We start from the raw sequence: 26,987 nt of genomic DNA on the forward strand, positions 1-26,987 counted from the left end.
TAACTGAGAAGTCAAGTCTGTCTCTCTTTCGTTCTGTCTGTCTGACTCTGATTACAGTCTCTTGACAGGTGTTGGCTCATTGAGTGGTAGACAGGCCAATGTCAGCATCATCAGCATGGATCTCCTTTGAGAGTTTGACACACAACCCCCATCCTTCCACCAGTCACCTATCTTCCACCCCGAAGCCCTGCTCTCTCTTTCTCTCTCTCTCTCCTATAGGACCTTGTCGCCTACGGCTAATCTTCCAGGCATTCTCCCACTCAGTCCAACTTGATCCACTCGACTCTGCCCTGTATGCCATTGCCCTGTAATTAAGACCCGGACTTTTCTCTTTTCACCTTCCTGTCTCTGTGCAATGAGCAGTCGTATTTCTGACAAATGCTCTCAATGCTTCAACTGCAGTTACGGGAAGGACTGTTATTAGCTTGGAAGAGGTGCATACTTTCTGAGGCACAGGACAGAAATGTCAATCGTGTGAGAATTAATTAAGTTTGCCTATATAACTTCCTTCAAAATTGTTCCATCATACATTTTTTTCCTAATTGAAGAGAATGTGTCTTCTGTTCAGTCTGCCACTTCACTGTTTGCTTGTGAATTTGAGGTTGAAGTTAGTTTATAAAATAGTTTATAAAATAGTAATAATAGTTTGTAATGATAAACCACACATTAAAAAAAAACTATGGCAATGATATTGAATTTTAACATTATATTTATGAGGATTTTGCTGATAGTGCAAAGTTAAACAATTTGAGTATCGGAGTTAGTTAATTGGTACTTTCCTGTTATCCGGTCCGCACCATATACCATTTCGGAACTATAGTCATCCCTGATTGGTCTTAACCCCAGTGATGTGTAGGTTTAGGGGCAGGGTTAGGGGTAGGCCATCGTCCCTGATTGGTCTTAACCCCAGTGACGGGTAGGTTTAGGGGTGGGGTTTAGGCCATCGTGGGGTCCGGATAACAGGAAAGTAGCAATTACTTTTTAGTATGTCATTTATAATTGAATTGCAAACTGTTTCCAGTCAGGTTTCACAAACACTCCCCTCATCTGCCATTGGTCTGGTAAAAAGACCTAAAATCCTGCCACTGGTTCAGAAAATGTCTTAAAATTCAGTAAAAACACCACAGTTAGTAAGTTTGGTTAATTTTCACGAATCAATTCAAACTCTACATTTTATTTAATCGATTCAAAACTGTATCGTCAATAGACATTGAGCAAGGCTTTATTTGAATGGGAAGAAAGATTTGTCATCTTTTACATCAGCCCAGTCTCATCCCCAAGGCGTCATATACTGATGTCCAAAGCACATGGCACCCTTTAGCATCAATATGAGACGCAGATATATATGGGCCAGAAGGCGCCTACTAGTGGTCTAACCCTAACACTACCCCAGAACTAAACCTACCCATAACCGAAGCGTGTTATATTGACGCTAAAGGGTGCCATGTGCATCGGATTTAGACGCAATGTCAACAGCTTTACTGTATGGATGAGATTGCGTTGTTTACATCAACAAAGCAATCCATAAATATCTGGATAAATATGTAGCTTTGTAATGTACCAAATCAAACATACATATTTCACCCAACTCTATTTGGTTTGTTGATTTGGTGCATTTATGTCACAGATCATCATTAGAAAGAGTTTGTTCTATTCAGACCCATGCCTTAAGTGAAGAATGACCTCTGTTGTTACTCAGTGAACATGCAGAACATCATAAGCAATGTTCATTTAATGTCATATAAATAAGACTTAATGTCATATTTTTTTCCTGAAAGCTTTTATTTTTGCTCCGGATATAAGTAAAATCTTAAAATAATGATGTTCTGCCAGTAAAACATGTGCATTTCCCATTTCATTGAGACAAGACATTAAACCGTGTAGTAGAACCAAGGGTTTGTATAACCTGTAGCCAAACAATATCTTTATTCTACCTTTCCTCTTAATCTTACAGAATGTCTAAGCAAACAGTAATATGAGAGAAGAGCCATGAAACAACCTTTTAAAATTCCAAGAGAAAAGAATTTGCATTCTGTTTTATGTGCTGTATAGAGGGCACATTGCCTCCAGATGATTTATGCAAGACACATACAGTAGCTTGAATAGACAAACTCTTATGGATCGTATTTTTTGTCTTAGACTGCAGCTTCCCAGTTTAAAAACGGCACATACTGAAGTGTTTATTTAATGCACAATGAAAAACTTATTTTAATGAACTAGTTGACGTTCTTTGTAATTAATTACACTGGAATGTAAAATAAATGGTCCCTAATTATTAACACCCATGATTTTATTGTTTTTTTATCGTGTTCTCACGGCTTTTATACTTCCTTTGATTATCCTATTTTTAACAATGCATCTTTTGTAACTACTTTTTGTAATTTTGCAGAAGGTTCCCAGTGTCAACACAAGCAGAACAGTCGAAGGGAGTTTCATTAACTCCTCCATATGGAGGTTAAATAAATTTCCACTTGGCTCAATGTGCAGAAGTGTGTAATAGATTTAATGAATCGCTATACAATAAAGTGCAAGCGGTAAGTTTTGTTAATTGCTGCTCGGGCTGGTTGGCACAATAATTATTAATAATAATGATGATAATTATGTTCTTTCTTGCAGTGATGGGCAAAATGAGATTCTCTCAGACCAGCTCAAGCCTTTCTGACATTGTTTGGGGGTAAACTTTCCATTTTACACCTGGTTAGAGAGACACAAACTTCAAAAATAGAAAGAAAGCAAAAAGAAGCAGGGTAGCTTATCAATTGAAGTGTCATCTTCCAATGCATCCACTTACTGCACGTGTTCCAAAGGTATCTGATCGTGTGTCCTTTCTTCTGAGCTTCGACAGGAAATTTATCTGTGCGTCCTGAAGCGCCAGTCCTTCACACACTCAGGCAGAGTATATGAGCAGATGTAATTTCCACAAAGATCTGGGATCACCAAATAACTCTGACTCTGAAATACAATAAATAACATAAATCCTGAAAAAAGTATTGCGTTTTAGCACTGTACAACAGAAACATGTCTCCATGGAGCTTTTGCATTATAATTGTGTTTAAAATGTAATTAAATTTCAATTTTAAACTGTATTTATTTTTTGTTATTCTTGATTAATGATAAATAATCATTCTTACAATTATAGCATCAAGTCATGGTAACTTAAGTTTATAATAAACCCCCCAAAAAAACAAATTATGCATAATTATACTATTGAAAAAGTTCAGTTACACATAAAATAACCAAGTAAATAATTTATTTTTAATTCAGGTTTTTTAATTCTAAAAATATTTCTATTAACTTCATTTTTTGAGTGTGTGCATTTTTTTGGCTTTTAGAAATTGCAATCTGCCGAACAGACCAGTTGTAAAAATGGATGCATGGATTCATGATAAAGAAATACAGTGCACTGTATACTGTGCAGTTTGAACTTCCATTGCAATGCTAAGGTGGAAATATGACACCAACTGTTAGTGGTGGCTTGGGTCTTATCTGTTGGGACAGCTGAGCTTGACACAAAGTGCTCATCACACTCCATTACCCAGCGGCGACATGCTGCTCCATAAAGACAATTCAGTGTACCTATCTCAGAGCCACACAGGAATAGTTTGCATGCACATCTATACTTTGGTTGATCCGTCTCTGATCTTTATGTTTCAGTGAGTGCTGGTGCAATATTGTGTGAAATTAGCATATAGAACATCAAATCTGGATGCAGTCCAACTACACTATTGTTGTTTCCAAACAAAAATGGTAATTTTTCTATGCAGCCATTTTGATGGATATTTTTTGGGGGGGAAGTATGTGCACTTTTTTTTCTGGCTAGTATAATTTTACTAACGTTGAATACGTTAAAGGGATACTCCACTTTTTTTTGAAAAAATAGGCTCATTCTACCCTATCTCACGACCAATTCGTATGAATTCGACGAATGATTAAAAAGTGGCTAATTCGTACAACCTCACTCGTACGAATTTCGTACGATTTGTCTAAACCTACGTGATGGGTAGGTTTAGGGGCGGGGTAAGGGGTAGGTCATTCGTACGAATTCATACAAATTGGCTAATTCGTAAAATATGTACGATTTAGCTTATTCGTACGAGTGAGGTCGTATGAATTGTTACGAATTAGCTACCTCGTAAAATTCGTACGAATTCCCGTGAGATCTGGCTGGCTCATTTTACAACTCCCCCAGAGTTAAATAGTTGGGTTTTACCGATTTCGAATCCATTCAGCTGATTTTCTGATATTTAGAAGAATATCAATAACCAGACAGTTTCTGGTCCCATTGACTTCCATAGTAGGAAAAAATATATACTATGGAAGTCAATGGGACCAGAAACTGTCTGGTTACTAATATTCTTCTTAAAATCAGAAAATCAGCTGAATGGATTTGAAAACGGTAAAACTCTAAAACTGTTTAACTCTGAGGGAGTTGTAAAATGAGCCTATTTCCATAAAAAGTGGAGTATCCCTTTAAAGTCAGCATGAAATCAAAATGGACAATTTTTTATTATGAAATATTGCAATGTTTTGTCTTCCCCCATAATTTTTACTGAAAATATCATCACCTCCCTCTCTCACCTCTTCTCGGTTGCATCCGAAATCGCATATTCTCTCTCTCGAGTAGGCACTTTTTTAAATAAGTAATTACTTCACGACCGCTAAAAAAAGGAACGTTTTGTGTACAAAGTATGAGTGTAATCCGGATGTACTACATCTTCCATGCTGTCATTATCATGTGACCTACCGGTGTCCGTTACATCGCTTCACTGCCATTCATAAATATACTCCCGTTGCCTCATGGGAGAGTAAAGTGTCGATCCTATGCACACTTAAGAATCTCACTGGAAGTAGTATGTCATTTGGGTACTTTATGCCTGTAACATAATGTGTATCACCTATGGAAGCCTGTTTCCACCACTGAATAAAAAAAGGAAAAAATAATTGTGACTTTTTATCTCACAATTGCGAGATATGAAGTCAGAATTGTGAGAAATAAAGTCGCGATTGCGTGTTATAGACTCAGAATCGCGATATATTCTGAGAAATATCTTTTTATCTCAAAATTCACACTTTTTTCTCAGAATTGCAAGATGTGAAGTCAGAATTGCGAGATAAAGAGTCGCAATTACCTTTTTTATTTTTCATTCTGTGGCGGAAACAAGCTTCATACCTATAGGAGGGAAGCATGTGATTTCAGATTAAAGTTATTACAGGCATGAAGGCAGAACAATAGAAATAGCAAACCACAAAGATCCAATCAATTCCCAATCGACAAGTCCCACCCTAAATGTTTTCTTGTTTGAGAAGCCGCTTCACTCTGATACACGTCAATACAGGATGAAACTTCCAATAAAATATTTTTCTCAGCTGACATTGATGTACTGTTTGTCAATGCCGCCTTACATCACTGTCAGCTAGGAAAAATATTTCTTTTGTTTTTAATTTGATTGTTTTTTTAAATGCCAATACTATATGAATGGCTTTTTCTATGTGGCTGTTAGGCAATAGTGTTTTCAACAACAAAAAAAAACAAAAAAACAAAGTTTCTCGTAATGTGATGGCAACCCGTCTGATCTCGCTATGCTAATAAAACATTAAAGTGAACTTAATTGTAAACTCCGTCCACCAGCATATGCTATTCACCCAGCTCAGGTAGCAGCTGCCACAGTCTACCATCTGCTCTTTAATTGGTGAACTTGTCACTGATGTTATTTTTCAGTTATCCTTCCTTTAAGAACAGATGGATGTTTAAATCAAGTCCCTGCAGTGCAGTCCATCGTAAAAGAAAAAAAAAGATATGAATGCACATCGTGGTCAGCATGATCTCACAGGGACTGTATAGATCATTCTAGATGTCATGCTACTGCATGTTTGTCTTTTTGCTTCTGTGATTGCAGGTGCAAGAAAACATTTGAGTCGAATATATAGGTGTATTTGTTTTCCATCATTGGCTTTTCCCTTGTAATTAATTATGTTCCCTTGAGTCCAGCAGGTAAATCCAGCATTTGTTTTGGTGAACAACAAACACTGAATCAATACTCACCAAGGCCGCCATCCCTTACTATAGAAGAGCGAGGTCACTGATGGGTGGGTGCAGCCAAAGGAAGAGAGTTTGAACTCTTCTTCTTTTTTTTTTCTTCTGTGGCCCACCACCTTATATGTTAAATGACTTGTGTATCTGGTTTGTAGAGATAGGCTCTTATCTGTTATTGAGAATGCTGGCAGCAGGTAGACTGATCTGGGTGTGTGGTGTCCAGTGGAGTGGCTCATCTAGAGGCCAAAGCTTCTCTGCATCGCTAACATTCCCCTAAGCTCCATCCACTTACCCTTTGAAAGCTCCAGCGGAGCACACCATCCTAGCCACAGTCCCAGCAGACTCTGTTATCCCGCAGAACACACCATGTGTTTGCTTCTGCGAGAAGAGCGCTGTTTTTTTGTGAAATGACAGCACTGGGAAGTGGGCTTGTAAGTGTTGTTTTTCACAATTATCAGAAATAAATTGTATGAGAACAATTGGCTCAGAAAGTTCGCTCAAAAAGATTCAAACAATGAAGTTAGCTGTCTAAATGAGTTCGCTCTGTTTGTATAATAAAGCGCTGAGCCACAAAAGAATGGGTGTTACAGGATTTTGAGTGGGTTAATCTTTTATAAAACAACAGAATTATGGTAAAAGAAAAAAAATTACATTTATTAAAATTATTGATAGAAATAAACTAATTATTTAAACCAAAAAAAAAAAATCACGTTTTATTTTTAATCTGACACCAAATGATTTCAAGGCCAATGATTTAATTTTGATAACTTTTATTGATTTATTCTTATTTTTATTGTGATTTGTAAGGATAAGGGTAATTGCAGCCAAATATCATTTTGTTTTTTTGTAAGTCATCATCATTAAAAATTAATAAACAGCAAATTATCAGACCTCAACAAAACCTTTTATAATAAATGGCACAATCACTATTTAGTTGATTGCATTAAAACTCCATAGTCTATAAATTATATATATATATATATATATATATATATATATATATATATATATATTCATATACAAATACATATATATATATTTGTATACAGTATATATATATATATATATATATATATATATATATATACATATGTGTGTATGTATATACTGTATATGTATACTGTATGTATGTATGTATATATATATATATATATATATATATACTGTATATATATATACATTTCTTATTGTTGTTATTAAATATTATTGTTGATATTATTATAATCCTGGACATATTTTTGTAGTGACACATTAAACTCCATCGTAATAGAGCACTAATTTAGTGTTGTTGTTTTTTTCATTTATTTATTTATTATTATTATTATTATTAGGGTATACAAAACACAAAAATCCTAGCACTATAAATATGCAATATCCAGCATATAAATAAATGTACATAAAGAGTTTTTCTTTTATTCTTAAGAATTAAAAAGGAAGGATTTCTAAGTAGCTTTAAATGTGGCTCATCCAGTCAGGAAGTACATTTTCTGTATTTTAAACCAGTGAACATAAAAGCCAACAGCATAACACGACTGGATAAGTCAGAATTCAATACGTGTATGTTATAGAGGCCGCAAAGAGCATCAGCACATGTTTTTAAAGTTCTCTGGCAGTGCTTGCTATTTGCTCTGAAGGGAACGAGCTGCTTGAAGCTGCACCGTCAACACTGGAGGGTGAGCAACTGAATATCAATCAATAAAAGATCTTACTTGGATAAATAACAACTCTCAAGTGCACATAAAGTACAGTTTCAGATTGTGATGGAGCTGACCAGTATAATCTGAGGTTAATGGAGAGTAATTCCATTATCCTTAACAGTGGAATGCTTTATATGAAAGGGATGTAAGCTAACTGATCTCTCCAGCTATTTGAAGTATACACGCTATCATTCTCATTATAGCACACATTATGTAAATCTAAAGCTGTTTATATTCTAAACAACTTTGTGGGTGCACAATTGTCATTTGTATACTAGCCATATGACTATTTGCCGCATTACGTTTTTGCATACACAATGTGACTCCTTATTGTATTTAAATGACCTGTTTTAAACAGATTTACTCCTGATTAATAGGAGGACAGAGAAATAATACTTATTATTTCTAAATGGAAAGGGTAACCACTTCATCATTATATAGCAGGAGGCAGTTTTGTTTGTCCTTGAGGCCCATCCAAAGTCAGATCACTTGTGTTCTGGAGTGAATCCTGTCTCTGCTAGAGAGAGCCGAGTCACAGTGTTAGTCTGGCAGAAACCCTCGCTAAACTCCCACGTAAAAAAAAACCCTAAAAAAAACTCATGAATTAGTCGACAGCTTCTCAAGTAGGTAATTGATGAAGATGAAGAAATATCACAGAACTAATCAGGCTTAAGCTTGGCAGAAGACCAAGCGTAGCAGGAGAGAGCTTAAAGGACACAGACGAACAAAAATTTTGCTTTTAAAATTCTGAAGAGGGGCGTATTTTCAGGAATAACAAAGTTGTGTAGAACTATGAAAGTTAAAAAAAATAGTGGATTTTGAAGGTAATGTGGATTTTCTAGACACCAACATATTATATACACAGCCACCGACGAGATGTGGGCCTGCATGAGTTTTATACGTTTATTTTGTTATACTATTTATACTACAAAATGTCATCGGATACGATTTGGGATGATTTTTTTTCTTTTTTTTCTTCTTCAATGGGACGAGATAAACATAAGCTACATAACCTAACAGATTAATCCTATTTTTCTGGGCTTTTGAAAATGTGGTTGGTTTGGTTTAGGGATATATAGAAATGCAATTTTACATTCCTTGATGTGTTTTTCATCATTTGCACACCTCGCTCCACTAACTAACAATTTCATATCCTTTCAAATGGATGTGCGCTAATCTTTTCAAACACGCAAGTGCTTGTGAGAAATGAGAACAAGCTTCTTATTGTCAGACTTCTTTTAAAGCTGACTCATACCGCTAATTGGCGATCAGCCTAGTGTGACTCAAATTTGCAGCAGCATTTATAACTATTACTTTGGTTTTCTCATGTGGTGCTTGTCTATCCTCTGTATCCTCCTAAGATTTGACTTTAGTGCAACTTTTATATCTGATATCTGATCTGATTTCAGATTTGATCTATTTCTGATGTCGACTTATATGTCCTTTTTTTCCTCCCTGGAATAAGGTTGCGCAGGGAGGTGGTGTTGTCCTCTGACCATGACTGAATATCAATTTCACTTACAGTGTTTGAATTGCGCATGATGCGTCTATTATCATCTTTTCACTGAATTTCTGGTGTCTACTCCAGTCAGTTAAAAAAAAAAAAACATTCTGGAGTGTTTTATATGGCTTTAGTGCAACAGTCAGGTTCCAGAAGTAAAATATCCATTAATTTTCTCCATAGGAATATTATTTTTTAATGATAAAAACTTAAACTTTGTATTTTTTTAAATGAGCGATCGTTTCACTTGATTCATCGTCTGGAATCGTTTAAAGCCCTTTGAACAGTTTGCACTGAAACTGTCTTTTGGACCTTGAACCGTTTGGTTCCCATTGATGTCCATTATATGGAGAAAAATCCTTGTATGTTTTCATCAAAAACCTTAATTTCTTTTTGACTGAAAAAAGAATGACATGGATATCTTAGATGACATGGGGGTGAGTAAATTATCAGCAAAAGTTTTTTTTTTTTTTTTTTTAAGTGAACTACTCCTTTAATCCGTTTGTGTTGGATTACATGAATGATTTGTTGCATTAACTGCGATGCTTGTTAGTTTTACTATTTTTTTTTTTATTTGATTATGCTGTTTGCATTTACTAACAGGATTGTAGTTCTTTCTATCACTAAAGCCTGTACACAGTCTTGAACCTTTGAAGTGCGGTTTAAAACACTTTAACAAAGACATTTTTTTTAAAAGTGCAGATGATAGGCCATTGTATATAATACTCAAATTGCATTTGCCCTGCCTTAAGTAAAATCAAATGCAACCTTCAGCTTTGAAGCCTAAAAAGGCTTTGCAGATATGTGCGAAATGATGTTTGATGCACAAATGTGCTTAATGCTGCATAAGATGTAAATAGTTTTCCACTGTATAGACAACAGATTGCAGGGAAATGGCTTTCAAAGTTTCGAATGCCTCTGACACAATGTTGATATTGCTTGATTTGAGACACTCACATCATAATCCGTTTGTGTTCACAACAAAAGCTGAAACCCCTTGTAAAGGATATTCCAGGCTTTCTCGATCTAACTTCCTGTCTCGAGGCCTCGTGTCCTTGATAGCGATATTACAAGTATGGAAAGAACTCCCTAAAAACTACTCTGACTTATCTAACATTCTCCGATTTCAGCCTCCGCTGGACACAATTTCTAGCGCCCATCATGCGAATGCTACAGAAATCAATACATTTGAGAAGTGGTTAGAGCTCCTTTATCTTGGGCAGCTGATGATTTGGAGGTATGAATAATTCATTCTTAGAAAGCTACAGATGCAGCCTGGGAGTAGATAGGAAGAGGGAAGAGGAGGGGAAATAGTGCTTTACCTTATCACTCTTAATCTTAGAGGTTGCACTAATGCAGTTCTGAACATTTAGCACTTAATGGTGTGTCAGTGGAGCAACATGATCTTGGACCATTAAGGCCATCTTGAAGCGGCTCACAAGAAGATGTCACTCATTCTTTTCCTAGGAAGGGTCACGTGGAAATGGGAACGGCTGTTTAGGAGAAGACTGATGTCAGTATCTTGGACATTCAAGGCAAAACATCTCTTGATGGGTAAGTTATTTGTGTGTTCTTGTGCGTGTGTGTGCTTTAGCGTGTGCAATTAGTGAGCCTTGGGATGATGGCCAATGACACTGGTCGAGAATGATGTAGCTTCATTGCAGGAGGAAATATAAATTTTTAACTTAGAGGAAATGAGCAATATTTTAAATATATGTTTATGCATCGATCAATGTAACTTGTGTTTTTCTAAACAAATTTAAAGACCATGCACATCATATGTGTTATTATTTTATAACAAAATATAATACAAAAATAATAATAAAATAAAACAGTTTATTATAGAATAACCATCAATTGAACCGTTATTTATTTATATATTTATATTTGCGTGCTAGCGAGACTGCAATGAATAATGTAAATTTAATGGACATAATTCCATGCACTGTAAAAAAAATATTATTGGTTAACAAAAAAAATGAAGTAACCTGGTTGCCTTAAAATTTCAAGTTCATTGAAATGGAAAAATTGAAGTAATCGTCAGAAACTCAAAATATGATGTTATCTGAACCATATAAATTATTTAAGTTGATTTGACAAAAGAAAAAATGTTGTGATTACAAATCATGGAAATATTTTTTTTTACAGTATATTTACAATAAGGTTTATTAGATAACATTATTTAACTACATCAGTTGACATTAACTAATAATGACCTGCACTTACACAGCATTGGTTAATGTTTGTTAATTTCAACATTTACTAATACTTTATTAAAATCTTCTTAACATTAGTTAATGCACTGTGAACTAACATGAAAAAACAAGGATCAGCTGCATTTTTTATAACGTTAACAAAGATTAACAAAAACATTAACACATGTATTGCTCATGGTTAGTACGTGTTAGTTAATATATTAACTAATTTTTAATAAATTAACATTATTTTAAAGTGTAACCATATTTTTTTATTTATATTTAACCTTCAAATGGTCTTCGTTTCCTGTTTACACTTCTGGGCTTTGGGGTCTATACGACCCCAACAATTGATTAAATAATTGTACAAAAAATATACATTTTTAATCATACAAATAATATATAATTTTTTTTGTTTACTTCTCATCCATTCATAAATGCAGTGTTTTTGGAGATATAAAGTACTTTTGTATCCATATACCACACAATTCCTCAACTACACCATTAGCTTGCATATGAAATATTATTTTTTATGATGCATTACATTTATGCTCTACATTTCTGTGTAAAAATCATTTCTGGGTTTTTTTTTTGACACATGAAGAAAATATATTTAGTTTTTTTTTTTTTTTTCACATTTCCCATTCATTTCGATGTGGGGTCATATTGACCCCGAAGACCAAAAATGTAAACATTTTTTTTTTTTTTACATACCTTCAGAACAACCGAATCAATCCCAGTTTTTGTGTGTGTATAGATAGATGAAAAGTCACAAAATCTTATTCTACTGAGAAGAAGGGAACCTTTTTTGTTTATTAAGTAAAAGTCAATTGGGGTCATATAGACCCCATGACCCGATTGAGGGCTACTGTGACATTAGCCTGAGGCTGATTTCCCATGATGCATTGTGGTCTTAGTTGATTGATAATTCTTGTTATTATTATTATTATATTGCTGCTCTGCCGTTGCAAGCCGCAAATACTGCACAAATAACATCAGCGAGCTTTCATTTTGTGTTGACATGCCCATTACGATCCTTCTAAATACAGGCTGATATTGGAGTTCATGGGCACGAGTTTATTGGTCGGCGTAAAGAGGAGAGTAATGATTATTTGTGGCGTTCACATTAATGGCATTGGGAAATGAATCCTGATGATACCAGTGAGCAAACTCCCTGCAGACCAATTACAAAGGTTCACAAGGTTGTTCCTCATATGCACAATGACTTTTTAATGAGGCTTTGCCATAGCCAGCCAAAATATTGCTTTGCTTGTTTCGTTGCTGTCTACTTGCAGAGTAGAGTATAGTTCGGCCATTGGGGAAATGACTCACAAATTACTACATTTCAGCTGTCAGGAGCCTACTGTAAGTCATTAGCTCAGCATTTGTTGCATTTAAATGAGAAAACGCAACGCTTGTCGTACTCCTCGGCGCGGATCCGGTGGGTTTAGATGAAGTCCCCTCTTGAGGGGCAGTGGATTTCATTTCCCGCTCGGTACCCCCGGATATATCTATGTGCATTAGTGCATGTATACTCTTTGCACATATCCTTGTTAGCGTGTCCTCTGCCTTCGGTGTCGTCCCGCTGCCTGCGTGACACCGGGGAACTAGGCAGTCGAGGCAGCACCTGGAACGGTCTGATGTGGGGAGACGTGCTACAGCGAGCAGGGAAATTAGGATCAGCAGCGTGCCACCCGGGGGTGATGGCAAGAGGGTTCTGTGTTCTCTCTTTTCCTGCCAATCCGCCTCCACTTTCCCGGTTCTTTTTATAATCTCTTGGAATCTAAAAACCCATCACTGTACTCGCTGGTGCGACATGGGTTTATCCAGCATGGATCCAGCAGTCTCTCACTCTCTGGCGCAGAGCCTTAATCTGTGGAGCCGGAGTGTTCATGTTTTTTTTTTTTTGTAAAAGACAAAAAAAAAAAAAAAAAAATGTGAAAAACTTGCCCTTAAAGAGAAGCGCTTTTCCTTTTGGAGTAATTGGCCTGCAGACTTTTTCTGTGTATTTCTCGCAGTACAGCTCCATAGGAGAAGTGACTAATAAAGAGGATTTCTTGTTTGTATATTGCTCTACTCCAGGAGAGGCAGTGGGTCTGAACTCAAACTTAACAATCATGTGTTGAGAAAGGAGCTATGTGTGAGAGCTCCACAGAAGGCTATTTTCTCTTCAAATGCGTTTCTTTTGGAAGCAAATGGGGTGTGATCTTCCTAGGTGACAGATAACAAAATCTCTCATGCAGATTTAATAGGTTTTCTTTGGAACAAAGAAAAATAATAAGAAGGATGCAAACATCAAAGCCTTCATCTGGGTTCGCCGTCTAGATTGTAATCATATGATTCACTGTTAGTGGATGCTGAATTATAATATAGCTGTGGCTTTGATGGCAATTCGTTTATTTTTGGGTTGGCGCAAGTGTAGACTCTAAAAAATGCTGGGTTGTTTTAACCCAATATTGGGTCAAATATGGACAAACTCAAACATTGGGTTAAAAATGTCATTTAAAAAATGTAATCCAATGGCTGGGTTTATCCATATTTGACCCAAAATTGGGTTAAAACAACCCAGCATTTTTTTTAGAGTGTAGAATTTAGTCTCACAGTTTTGGGAAAAAACAGATGACGGGAAAAGTTTTTTGCAAGCAAGACTTCGAAAATCTTCAAGGTTTATCTTTGTGTTCTGAATGAGAATTTATCCCTAAAATGAGACCTCTTTAAGGTCTCAAACAACAGAGCTGGGATCTTTTGTTATACATGCATTTGTTCTCCAAGTTTGCTCTTTTAGTATATTTCGTTTCAGTTTTAGTTTAGCAGAGTTAACAGAACACTTTTATTTAAAGACATTTAATTTCAGCAAAGTGTGCAGTTTACAGTAAACTCATTTAGGCTAATTATGCTAATTGTTGGAAAAAATATAAAAGTAAAACACATTAATTCAAACTCATTCATTTTAGGGGTAGGGGGAAGACTTAAGATGTAATCTTGACTCGTGGTTTAAAAGAAAAAGAAAAAAAATGTGATTATTTTGATTAATGACATATTATTCTTGTATTGACCAATTTTTGCTTTTTGTCTATTGTATATTATACGCATTGTGCATGTGTCCTATTCAGACCAGACTACTCTGGAAATGTAACCTGCTTCTATTTGTGGGCTAGACATGATAGGCTATATTGATGGTTTAACTTAAAGTAAGTAACCTGGTTGCCTTAAACTTTTAAGTTCATTGAACTGGAAAAAGTGAGTTAATACAATGAAGGAAAATGATTTAATCATCAGAAACTCAAAATTATATGTTATATGAACTAAATAAATTATTTAAGTTGATTTGACAAAAGAAAAAATGTTGTGATTACTACACTGTAAAAAATATTGTTGGTTTAACTTAAAAAAGTAAGTAACCTGGGTTGCCTTAAAATTTTAAGTTGATTGAACTGGAAAAAGTGAGTTAATACAAAGAAGGTGATTCATTTAATCATCAGAAGTTATCTCAACTAAATAAATTATTAGTAAGTAATAATAATTAGTAAATTATAAGTTGATTTGAAAAAAGAAAATATGTTGTGATAACAAATCTTGAAAATATTTTTTTACAGTAAGTAACAAGGTATGAGAGGCTGTGCTGTCGTGAATAAGTAACGGCTGAAGGGCGTTGTTTGGCATGACGCAAAGCGGAGGAACTACCTGCAACCCCTTCAGCCGTTACTTATTCACGATACTGCACTTGCCTCAAGTACCTTATTGCTTTTCAAAAATGGTTACCACACAATGAAAATATTAAATAAAAAAAAATGTATTAGTGCAGCTTTCATGAAATATAATCACTAAAAACCACTAGAAAAAAAATAGTCCCCGACCGTGAACAACAACAACGTCCCAATGTGTAATGAAAGCTCAAATAAAAACAACATAGGAACTGCAAAAAAACATGTGTTAGGTGCGAAATCATATAGAGAAGGACTTAGTAAGCAGGAGAGAAAGCAAAATTTTGACAAACTGAAGTTTATGAGTGGTAAAGTTCCGAACAAGCTCTCTAGCCCATACTGCAATTCTTCCTTCTATTTCTTATCTCGACATTCTCATTCCTTCTATTTCTTATCTTATCTTATTTCTTATTCAGATTATCAGTCCAAAAAAGCACATGAAATTCGTTTTAAGCTTCATCCATATGGTAGATGGTAAATGGTTACATTTATATAGCGTTTTCAACAGACCAATGGCGACCAAAGTGCTTTACATATTTTACCTCACATTCACCCATTCATTCACTCATTCATACACCAACAAATGTGGTTTGAAATCCCATTCACATATCAGGACATCGGCTTCAGTCTGAACGATCGGATTTCGGGTGGTATGTTACTCTCACGCCACATAAATTGTAAACGACAGACATTGTTAAAGGAAACAATGCTGTGTTACAAAGTGCAGGAAAATGATTATTTCTGAAACATATTTTGAAACCGGCGCAGACAAGAGCGTGGAAAAAAAGCTTTAAATAACAGCCTCCTACAGTTTTGCAGCTGATGCTGTGCCTCTCTCAATCACAAATGCCTTCTTTCATCTGTTTTTTGCACTCTTCTCTTTAACTTTTGGCAGTCCATAGAACTCAATGTTTTTCCAGATGCGACCAATTAGTACAGACCAAAACTCGACCATTTTTCAGCAGCAATAATCAGCCAAATTTGTGAGTCCGTTCAATTCAGTGGCATTGTTTACGTTCAGTGCTTCCAAAATGGCCGCCTTCCGGATTGATGGCGCGTTGTGAAAACCCTCAATGGAAATGAACAACCGGGATATTGTGGTATATAACTCATTCTGCCACAAGAAAAAGGTATTTAAAATGTAAAACTTTAGACAATCTACTAACTATAACTTTGCAATGTGTCAGCTAACTCTGATTAGATTATTAATAGACTGTCTGCTTAATATCTGATAAAACTTTGATGGTCCCCCAAACAAACCAAGTAACTTTGCAACTACTGTAAATGTCAACTTATTCGACTAACCTGAACCCTAACAACTAGCCACAACAGTCTAATAGACTTTTGTACCTCACTGTATATAACCTAGTACATAAAAGTTGTTCTTACTAATTTGATTCTTTAAGTTGTGGAGACTTTGTTGACATGTACCTGGCACAGTTAGCTTCGAGAGCAGTGCAAACATCTGATCTTGATTGAGCCAGAACAGGTGTGATTTAGACAGTTTTGCCAGCTTGTGCTGAGAAATGTTTCATCACGGATTTAGCCCAGTTTGGGTCTCGGCCAATAAAAAAAAGCTTCCAAGAGAAACTGGGCAATATTGGACACAGGGGGCTGTGTCAAACTATAAAGCAGGCAACTTGCTAATGACTTTTTCAGAAACTAATTTTCTTCTTTGCCGCACTGGCCATAAAAGGTGGTTATCTTCTCTATCCAGGGATAGATAGAGATTTAACTGTCCTCATTGTTTATTGTTTTCCACTGCAGATTTTTATGTGGTACATGGCACACGCACAAGGAGAAAATCTCCTCAGATTTATTTCGCTCCATGACTTGAGCTCAAATAGTTTCTTAATTATAGGGAGTGATAATATTGCACAATAGCACTCAATGCTAATACCATTGTGAAAAATACTCTTGTCGTCAATTGATCGTTTAGCCACGGGTCTTGTTAAAGCTAATGTCTACCTAGCAGTTAAATCAAGACAGAGCAGCCAAGTCACTTAGATGAATAGATTAGGTTTTTAAGAAAGACTCATTATTAAAAATAAAGTTGATAATGCATGATAGATCCTCAGAAACTCTAAGATGGCCTTCAGTTGCAGCTGGGACCAGCAAAGATCAACAAACCAGCTTAACTCAATATTTCTATCCATATAAAATCAGAAAACAATTACCCTAACGCTATAAAATCCCAATGAAGGATGTAATTGAAATCACCCTTTACCCGATCTGACCCCACATAACTTTGTAGATGCGTTTCAGCTGTGCTGTCAGTCTCAACTATTGTGTTACTGGATGTGCGCCGTCAAGAGCCGTAATGTAATTCCGAATGGGAAGGAAACAGGGCTCATCATTCAAAATGACCCTGTGGCCATTGATAAAAAGGCTTGATAACGTCACGCTTCCTGTGTATGAAACTGCTCTTCCCGAAGCGAGTTTAGCTAATGCTTAAAATCACTCTGCGATCTGTACAACACTTTAAAATGCACTAGAGCAGCTCTTCTCCCAACATCATTAATATTCTTTATTGCATTGCACAGTTTATAATCTCTGTTGATCAGGAGATCTCGTCTTAATCATATAAACCCTTTAGTGGATGGGGAATATTATGTATTAATGAGCTATCAAGATCCACAAAGCTCATGCAACCTGAATATCAATACCCCTTGAATACTGCATCAGAAGATAATTGATTTATCCATGTAAAGCATGAGAAAAGTCAACTCGGTGTGGAGTGCAACTTTCTTTCATGGTACAGAGGTTGTACTTAACTTGAGCACGGACAGTTAAATGCCTCTGTCCATGAGTCATTAGCGGCTGTAGAGTGATACCAAGTAGACGTGTCCCAAAAGAGCTCAGCCCAGGAGACGCTGAAATATCACAAAGAGGAAGGTCAGTGTGGCAATGCTTAGCCTTGAACTTCTAGTAAGAGATTCAGTACGAGTGGTTGCTTTCTCGTAATTAAAAAATGCCTTTGGAGACTGACAACTCTGAGAACAAATCTGCCCACATATAGTCTTTGCTGAGGTTTGTACTAATAATACTTTAACAGGGATTTTGGACTAGTGGTCCCTTGCAATTTTTTATCTTACCCAAACTTAGATCATGCCATAGAAGATATTACAATATTAAAAAGTCTGGGGTTGGTAACATTTCTCTTATCCTCCCCAAGGCTGTGATTTGAAGTAAAACAGTGATATTGTGGGATATTTTTACAATTTAAAACAAATATTTTATATTTTAATATATTTGATGGCAAAGTAGCCCTTACTCCAGTGCTGGGGTGTGCTAATGCTCCAGAAACATTGCATATTTTTATCAATGTTGTGGTTTTGTGGAAACTGTTATACTTATCAGAATTATTTTATGAATAGTAAGTTGCAGTTATTAAGTCTTTGTGATATGTTTGCAATATTTAAATCGACAACAAAGTGATAAAATATGTTCTCTCAGTGTTCTGTACAATAATTAATCTATATGAATAGAAAATGTTGAAGCGGCCTACTGTTGCTATGGTTACTACCTGACGTGAAAGATTTATGTTAATGTCGAGTGACCCTGAATAACTTTTTTCGAATGCATATACGTAATTTCTAGCCTGGTTAAAACCAGACCATTCTCAGTTGTAACTGAGTTATGGTCTGGCAAAACGTCAAATCATTTCCAGAGGGGCGTCACCAACGGACGTCGCAGGTTGACCTAAAACCAATCAGAGCGATGAAGGAGATGACGTATGCAGAGCGACGGCCGGTGGAGAAATATCTCCAAGTGTTGTTTTTTGCTCGGTTTTTAACAAAAAGGAAGCGTCCAAAAAAACGTTTTTTTGGAAACGTTTTTTTTGAAAACGTTTTTTTTTTCAGCACGATGACGACAGTGCTGGGATTTTAAAGCAGATTTTGTAGCCTACATTACAAAGATGGATGCCGCCGTCGAACATCACTTGTTCGAATCAGCTATTGCGTCCGTTTTTTGGACATTCGTTTCCAACTTGGCTGCAGACATTCAAAAACAGACGCAATAGCGGATTCGAATAAGTGATGTTCGACGGTGGCCTCCATCTTTGTAATGTAGGCTACAAAATCTGCTTTAAAATTCCAGCACTGTCGTCATCGTGTAAATCCCGCCCCAACGTTTCTGATTGGTGCCTCGATTTCAACAGATTGGAAATGGGCTTGAATGAGCTCTTTGTCTGACTAACTTTCAGAGCAAATCCAAATTTGCCAGAAGTTGTCTGGGTTTTCAAAAATATAAAATAAATAAATAAATAAAATTGACTGTTTAGAAACAGGTTTCCCGATATCGTCCATGAATACCGGCTGTTCTGTTTTAAATTTTGACTGTTTTGTTTATTTTAGTCAAGGCAGAGCACCCTTGCATCTTAAAACATCAAAAATAGCACAACAGATGAGGGAAGAAGGGAGGAAGGGAGTGCAGACTGAGCCGAGTCTCCCAGAGGAGGGGTTAGCCAGGGTGAAATTGACGGCGGGAGGGTCCAAAGTGGAGACGAAGGCTGCAGGAGCCAGGGAGTATCCCCAACAGGAGAACCAGAATGCTGGCCAATGGCGGAGTCGAGGGAGGGAGGAGCCATGGTGGAGCCAGGGGGACAACTGACTGAAGAAGAGTGGATGGCGGAGCCGGTGTAACGAGGACTGAGGTGAAGCCTGACTGAGACAAAGGGGTGGAGCGACAAGTCCACGATAAAGCCCCGTAAGTCTGCGACAAATTTAGAGCAACGGCTGACCAAGACGGAGCCTGAGGGACAAGAAAGCTCGGTGGAGCCGTAAGGGCGACAGTCTCAGGTGGAGCCAAGGGAGCGGGGAGCAAAGGTGGAGCCAATTGGCATAGGGGTCTGTTCGGAGCTATAGGATCGGCACTTCCGGGCAAAGCGGACGACCTATAAGCCTGAGGCGAATCCACGATGCATAGAGTAGTGTAGGAGGACGCAAAGGGCTGATGTGAGGCAGTGAAGACAGGGCTGAAGGAGGCATGCAGTGCAGGAAGAGGGTTAACAATAAAATGGGCTTGCTGGCTGATAACTATGATATACCAGGACATAAAGTCTAAAATGGCCTTCTTGTCTGACGTGGAACAGATATGTTCTGGAAACCCGTTTGAAAAATAGTCATAATTTTGCAATTCCACTAAATGGCCCAGAAATGACACCGTTCATCTTGAAAAAAGGACTGATTTGTAACAATTTGGCATGTTTTCTTTTGTTCACATTTACACCGTCAACTTGGCTGCAGACGTTCTTTTTTATCTTGTAGTGATTTAGCGATTTTATATGCAGCGTGAGAAGTCAGCGTGCACAAAGACAGTGAAGCTGCTGTTCGCTGTTCCCCCTTCAAGGCTGTTGCTCTCTTCCGCGCTGTCTTTCCTGCAAGTTAATCCCATCAGGAATTCAATTTACTTCTCTTTTAATTATCGCCTTTCAATTGACTGTTTTAAAAGGAGAAGATTTTCTCCAATCCCACTTACTATAATTAGGGCTTATGTGTGGATAATGAAAATTTTAAGGGATCAAAGGTGGAATTCATTTGTAGAGGGGCCTGGATCTTTTTAATGTAGTTGCTTGCAGTGTAATCCTGAGATTGGTATGCAATACAAAGTGCACAATAATTATGTAAATAAAAAAAATAAAGTGTCTGCCAAAAATGAGTGCGGCAGCTATCGGTAGCGCTATATTTATCCCCAAACAGTCACCGGTTTATCCTTATTTGAAAAACCTGTGTTTGACAACAGGCTTGTTAGCTTGTGCCACCTAGTGGATTAGCACCTTCTGTGTGGACATGAGGTTACGTATCCAATAAAAAAACGATTGATTTCCCTCCCTGACAGTCTCACAAATTGGAAGCTTTACTGCATTAAAACTTCACCGGTCCTAAACACACAACCAGAGCATCTATGGCCGTATGTGTCCTCTAACAGTCGTCTTGAATACAATCTGCCTCCCTGGCTCCCTCTATGAGGATATGAGTGCTAAGGAAGATGGATTCAGTGTAGACCTATTTCTCAAGCTGTGCATGAGAAATTGCACTGTTTGTGTGCTGTTGCCTTTCCCCCTGCCTTTGAGTTGCATGAACATATGCAAAGCAGCCATAGTTACAACAGCAACACACACACACACACACACACACACACACACACACACACACAGACAGACATGCACCTAACAACCCTGTCACACCAGTGTCAAAACATGTCGCGCTCCCCACCTTGCCGTTCTGTCACTGCAGACAGAAGGTGCCATCGGGAGTTAAGCATGTCAATAAGCCCCTAACATTGATCAAGACACTTACTGAACAGCTTATAAACCCCCTGGCGCAGGTGCCTTGATAGATCAGTCTTCTGATCCTACTTAATTGAGGAAAATGGGATAGTATTGAGGAGAGGAGGCGGGGGAGTCCAATCATGACATATAGAGCAATGCGATCTCATTAAAAGACATACATAATTGATCAGCTAATGCAACTGCTTCATAAGGGGTTCTCTTAGATTGTATTTGGCAACTGTGTTCTGTGATGAGCTCTCGTGTTCCTTGCAAAACCACTGTAATGCTGAATGCCTGTTTGGGGACTTATGAGGCATGCTTATGTATCGTGACGAATGTTATCAGAACTTGGTGCAGTATCATCCATTCAGTACAATGTGAGGGAGATGCTCTTCTGCTTTTGTCTAATTGGATTTGTTTTATTGTATTCTTCTAGAGTTTTTGCTGGAGTCGAATTGGGCCGAAAGAGAAACAGTGTTACTCTGTAGGATAAAAGTGTTATTTCTGAAAGGTGCATGCCTGCTTTGTGAGTTAAAGCTTTAATAAGTTTGGTGTTCTGGGAATTGGGTCAAACAAACAGAATAAAAGAATATGAGCAAAGGTAAGAGGTTAATTTATGAAGTTACTATCATTACATTTACACATTATTGGGGTGTCCAGGTTAAAGTAGCCTATGTTATCATATAAATTATCCATTTTTGACACTAGCTTTAAAAATGCCTTTTTTATTGTGCCTAATATTTTAGGTGATAACAAATGTGGTAATGTCTAAAGTAGCCTATGTGGCTTTGTTAAATTCAAAAATAAATCTACATTTGAGTTTAAGGTCAGAGGTTGATCTATTAAACTTTTTAACATCCAACAAATGCTTCATTGTTTATTTATTTATTCTTGCAAACAATTTTAATGATATTTTACCATTTAAGTATATGTTGCCTTGCTGAATATACATGATGTTCTCCATAAATTTTAAGGTTATTTATAGTTCTTATTTTACACTACAATGACATTATGATATTTCAATATATTATTTTACAATATTACTGCTCTTTATTGTAGTTGTTCTAATTACTAACATTTTTTACAGTATGTCTATTCTCTGTACAGTGCACCCAGCAAAATGAATAATGTATGGACATATTTCACTGCAAATGTACGTTTCTGCCATTTCAGCTGTGTCCTCGTATCCCTAATGTCAAAGCCTCAACCCTTCGTGACACAAAGATGATGTGATTTGTGTGACTCTTTGGGAGCCTTCCAGCACAGTGTGGGAGGTGCCCACCCCGTGCCACACGAACAGCGCGCGGGCTCATGTTGATCTAATGCAGGAATCAGCGGGGACCGTGTGTGGATAGCGCGATATCTCCAGCTGAACGCTGGCACTCGCATATTCTGACATTAAGCGGCACTTTTTGGAGACCCTGTCCGTTTTATTTGGATGCTCGGTTCAGTGAGAGTCTCGCAGTGAGCCCGCATCACTCTAAGGAAGGGAAGAGACTCGATGTGTCACAGTAAGTGCGTCTTTATCAGCTGTGCATCGCTCCATCACATTGAACTCGGGTTTATATTGCTTCTCTATCTGCACTTCAAACATTTGTGGAGAGTGAGTATGCCGATGCACGTTTCTGGTGATTCATGTGTTTTTTTTTGGTTTGCGACATAGGCTTTAGTCATTTACTTCGATAAGGGACACATCCTCACTTTGACGACTGCTCAAACGTCCCTCCGTTTCTTTTCAAAGCTTTCTATGTATGCTATATACAACCACAATACTAAAGATCAGTTTGTTGTTATTGTTTGTAGTAGAGAGAGTGGTAGAAGGCGTAGTAGTAAAAATAACACTACAATAGTTGTATTAGCTCTACTATCTAGTTGGGAAGACACTAGTGATCAAAATGACTACTCGGAATGACTATTAATCTAGAGTACTAGTAGTCAGAAGTTAGCAATGTGATAGATAGATAATACTGCGAGTCCAACTAATGCTACTATCTATCTATCTATCTATCTATCTATCTATCTATCTATCTATCTATCTATCTATCTATCTATCTATCTATCTATCTATCTATCTATCTATCTATCTATCTATCTATCTATCTATCTATCTATCTATCTATCTATCTATCTAGTCTCATCTCTGCAGTTGTTGTTTTTGGTCCAATATTATTCCATTGATGTACATGTGGTAACAATATACCTTAAATTATTAACAAGAACACATTGCTATAAAGAAAAATAATTTTTACTTTTTTATGTACTGTGTTTACATGCATAAAAGTCTCATGGATGGCATTTTTTAAAGTTTTGCATTGCTTCAAAAGTCATTTTAATAGTGCTTTGTACAATTGTATCAGTGCAAACTGTTGTTTGGGTATTATCGGTATTAGTAAAGTGACCTTGTTTGGGATCGTTATTCATCAAATCCTCAGTAACCACTGCAGGTGTCATGATGATGCTGGCAGGAACAGAGGTGTACCTTTAATTTATTCGCAAAAAAAACTTACAGATCATTTTGTGTTTCAAGTCATGTCAAGTTCATGACACAAGTGTGAGTGGGTCAGTTGTTTCCTGTCTAACGAGTCGGGACATTTTCACTAGTTTAACGCATTCAGGCTGATTTGTACACCCATTACGATTTCATTATCCAGCTGACAGCATGATCAGCCAATCATGTGGAGGCACAGCCTCATATCACATGACTTTTCACTTGGATTTTGCTGTATATATGTTATGTTCATTACATTTTATTTCACTCTCTCCACATAAATATGTTTGTTTTTAACCAAGTGTGAGTGACAAGCATCTTGATGTTTGCAGTGAAAGTCATCACTGTTGACTTTTGAAACCTTGCTCGAATTGATCTTACTTACTGAAACAGCTGGTGTTGGGTTGTGCACAGAGCGCATTAACGTCAGGATGGGTCTGCATTACCGATGCTTTGAGACATGTTGCGCTGGGGTTAATGATCTGATATGCTCTGGGTTTGATTCGGTTAGAGAGCGTTGTGTTGGAGACTAGTGCCTCTGCAGATGTTTATTAATCCGCTCTCACTGTCCCTCCAATGCTTAATCCGGCCGGATTTACTGATTATTGCTGTCCACAAACCCCATAAACCACTCACAATATATTTATTTATATCCCGTGAAGGATTTACTCGATGCATCACACAGTCATATATTCCTTAAATTTGGCTCCTTATTGGATTTATTTATTAATTTAGTCACTACTGGGCTCACTATTCGGTGTCAGGGTTCTAGTCAAAGATCGGTGATCTAAATAAAACTAAAGTTATAGACCTCATCTGTATGTGTGGTTGGAGAGACAGACTAATCTAGCATCTGTCGCTCAGCATCACAGACTTGCGTTAAGTACAATCTCATCTCGTCTGGTGGCCAAGCAGATGAGGTTTTATATGGATCATATTTAATGTTAATCACTGGTCAGGCTATAACAATGCAGGGCATGTTGGATGATTATCTTTCACTCACAGTGCTTCCTGGCTTTTCTTTTAAAGCAACCTTTGTTTTTCGTTCATGTCATAATACATCAGAGACAAATTCAATGTGATTGCGTACATGCATGCAAATGAGATTGGTATAAATCAGGCTAACATTTAATGTCAAAACACTGCTGATAGGAGAATATGGTGCATAATTATTGTTTTGGATAATAATGTTTCGGCGAACAGCTGAAGTCGTTTGGATGTACATGGTCAAAACGAAAGACGAAAGTAAAAGAGAGAGAGACAGAATGTGTTCTTATGGTAAGTGTGGCGGGCTGTCAGATGTGATGTAGTGCAAGTGACATTAAAAAGATTCTTGGGTGGTTGCATTTCATAAAAATTTTAATGGATGGTTTCTGCTGGTGGAAGCATTGCGAAAATGTGTCAGGAAGGCCACTTCTATATAATATATACTTTCCTACTCCTTTCTAAGTAAAGTTGCTTAGTATCCCTTTATGATGTGTTTTGCTTCATCTGGTATTTTGAATACTCGTCATGTTTTGCTAGGAGACTCGCACCATGTTGTATCCTTCAGAGAAATGCATGAGCCCCCGGGATCTCGGCGCCGTTACTGTATCCTTCTAAGCGAGTCCGACTTTTATGTTTACATAGAGCAAATTCAGTGGGCAGCCCGAGTTAAAAAGCAACAAAGCCGGCATTGGGAATTCAAGTTCATTTACATGTGGGCTAGACACCTGGCCACTCTCATGCCTGGCAAAATAGCATTTTGGACGGTGTCCTGAGAAGTCCGTTAGCGTCTAATCTAGGGGCTCTCCTCTCCCAGCGGACCGTGCGGTAAGCCAGGGTGAAGCCCTGCAAATAAAGACAAATGCTCTGTGTCACCCGCCTTGCGCCTCCAGTAAGAGACTCCTTTCTGCTCTGCACTCTGTGGGTTTTTAAAAGCAAACAGCGGCGTGCAATTTTTCAAAACATTGTTATGCACAGAGAGGCTGTGGGCCCGTGATTCTGCTTTTCGCCCGTGCGCATGCTGAGACTTGTAAGCCTCTTGTGTCATATTAAGATTTTTTTTTTCCCTCCCTCCCCATCCAGCCGTTGTGGAATCTCAAAGTCAGTTTCTTTTTCTCTCTCTCGCTCTTTTCCACCCCCCTTTTTTGCTCTTTATCGAGAGACAGCCAGTGTCTTAGCGCAAGCATATGCTGAGTGCCTTTGACACTCTCTTCTTAGGGAATTATTTGCATATTTGCCAAGCATAGAAATTGATCCAGCTGACATCACAGATCAAAGCCTTGTATACTGACAGCAGTGTACTAATGGATCTAAGATGGCTGTCAATTAGGAAAAACAATCCCTCTGGTGACGGAAATTGTTATATCTCAAATACCTCTCTCTCTCAAGTGTGTGAAAAAGGTGTATTGAATGTGTGAGGAAGCAATGGATCTTGTAGATTATTAATAGTGTGTTCCCACTTCCCCAGTGCTTAGCATTGATGGCTAAATGGCTAATCTGAAGACATAAACACTACTGGGAAAAGGAAGCCTCCCTTTTGTTTTAACACATCATGTTTTATTCCATATTGGCTTGAAGTTGAGGGAAGCTGACAGGAGCGTATAATAGTGTAGATGTCTCTTTCACACCATTGCACTTTTTTAAGAGCAGAGACACTTTTTTTAAAGGGTTCAGGACCGTAACCGAACAAAGCGAAGCTGTATTGTTACTGGGATCAGAGTTAACAAAAAACCCTCAAAAAGTGTGTTTGTGAGAAATCGCCTTGAAGAAACTGAGTGATTTTTGAAGACAGGTGAAAATGTAAGGTTAAGAGTAGTGGAGGAGCATCATCATCAGTGTAGTACAGTTTTCCTTTTTTTTTCCCGGTTCCAAGTTTCCTGTCTAAAGGAATTGTTGTAAAATGTGTTTTGTGCTATCGGACTAAAGCTATTGTTTGGGCAAATATGCTAAATATTGAGTGAGGGTACGTTCTGTATTCAGCATGCTTAAAAAAAAAGCTGTTATTATCATCACTACCACTTAATGTCTCCGAGCTGTATTTTTAAACTCCTTGGCTTCATGTAATGATCCTCAAACATGATTGCAAGTAGACTGGCCACAAACAGAGCTA

At 37.3% G+C, this 26,987-nt stretch overlaps 1 protein-coding gene across 5 annotated transcripts in view; it reads left to right on the top strand.

Annotated features, from left to right (window-relative positions):
• cntn4 (contactin 4) overlaps positions 1 to 26,987 on the top strand; it is a 195,043-nt gene that overhangs the window by 23,189 nt on the left and 144,867 nt on the right. For 2 of the 5 annotated variants that reach the window (XM_039649156.2, XM_039649159.2), the window contains exon 1: positions 22,660 to 22,916. The exons of 1 other annotated variant lie outside the window; for it this stretch is intronic. The gene's annotated coding sequence lies outside the window, so the exon portion shown is untranslated. 2 more of the 5 variants (XM_039649158.2, XM_039649157.2) reach the window with 2 other exon arrangements.

The sequence above is a fragment of the Pimephales promelas genome, chromosome 8 (genome assembly GCF_988280905.1).
Source record: "Pimephales promelas chromosome 8, fPimPro1.hap1.1, whole genome shotgun sequence".
Lineage (NCBI taxonomy): Eukaryota > Metazoa > Chordata > Actinopteri > Cypriniformes > Leuciscidae > Pimephales > Pimephales promelas.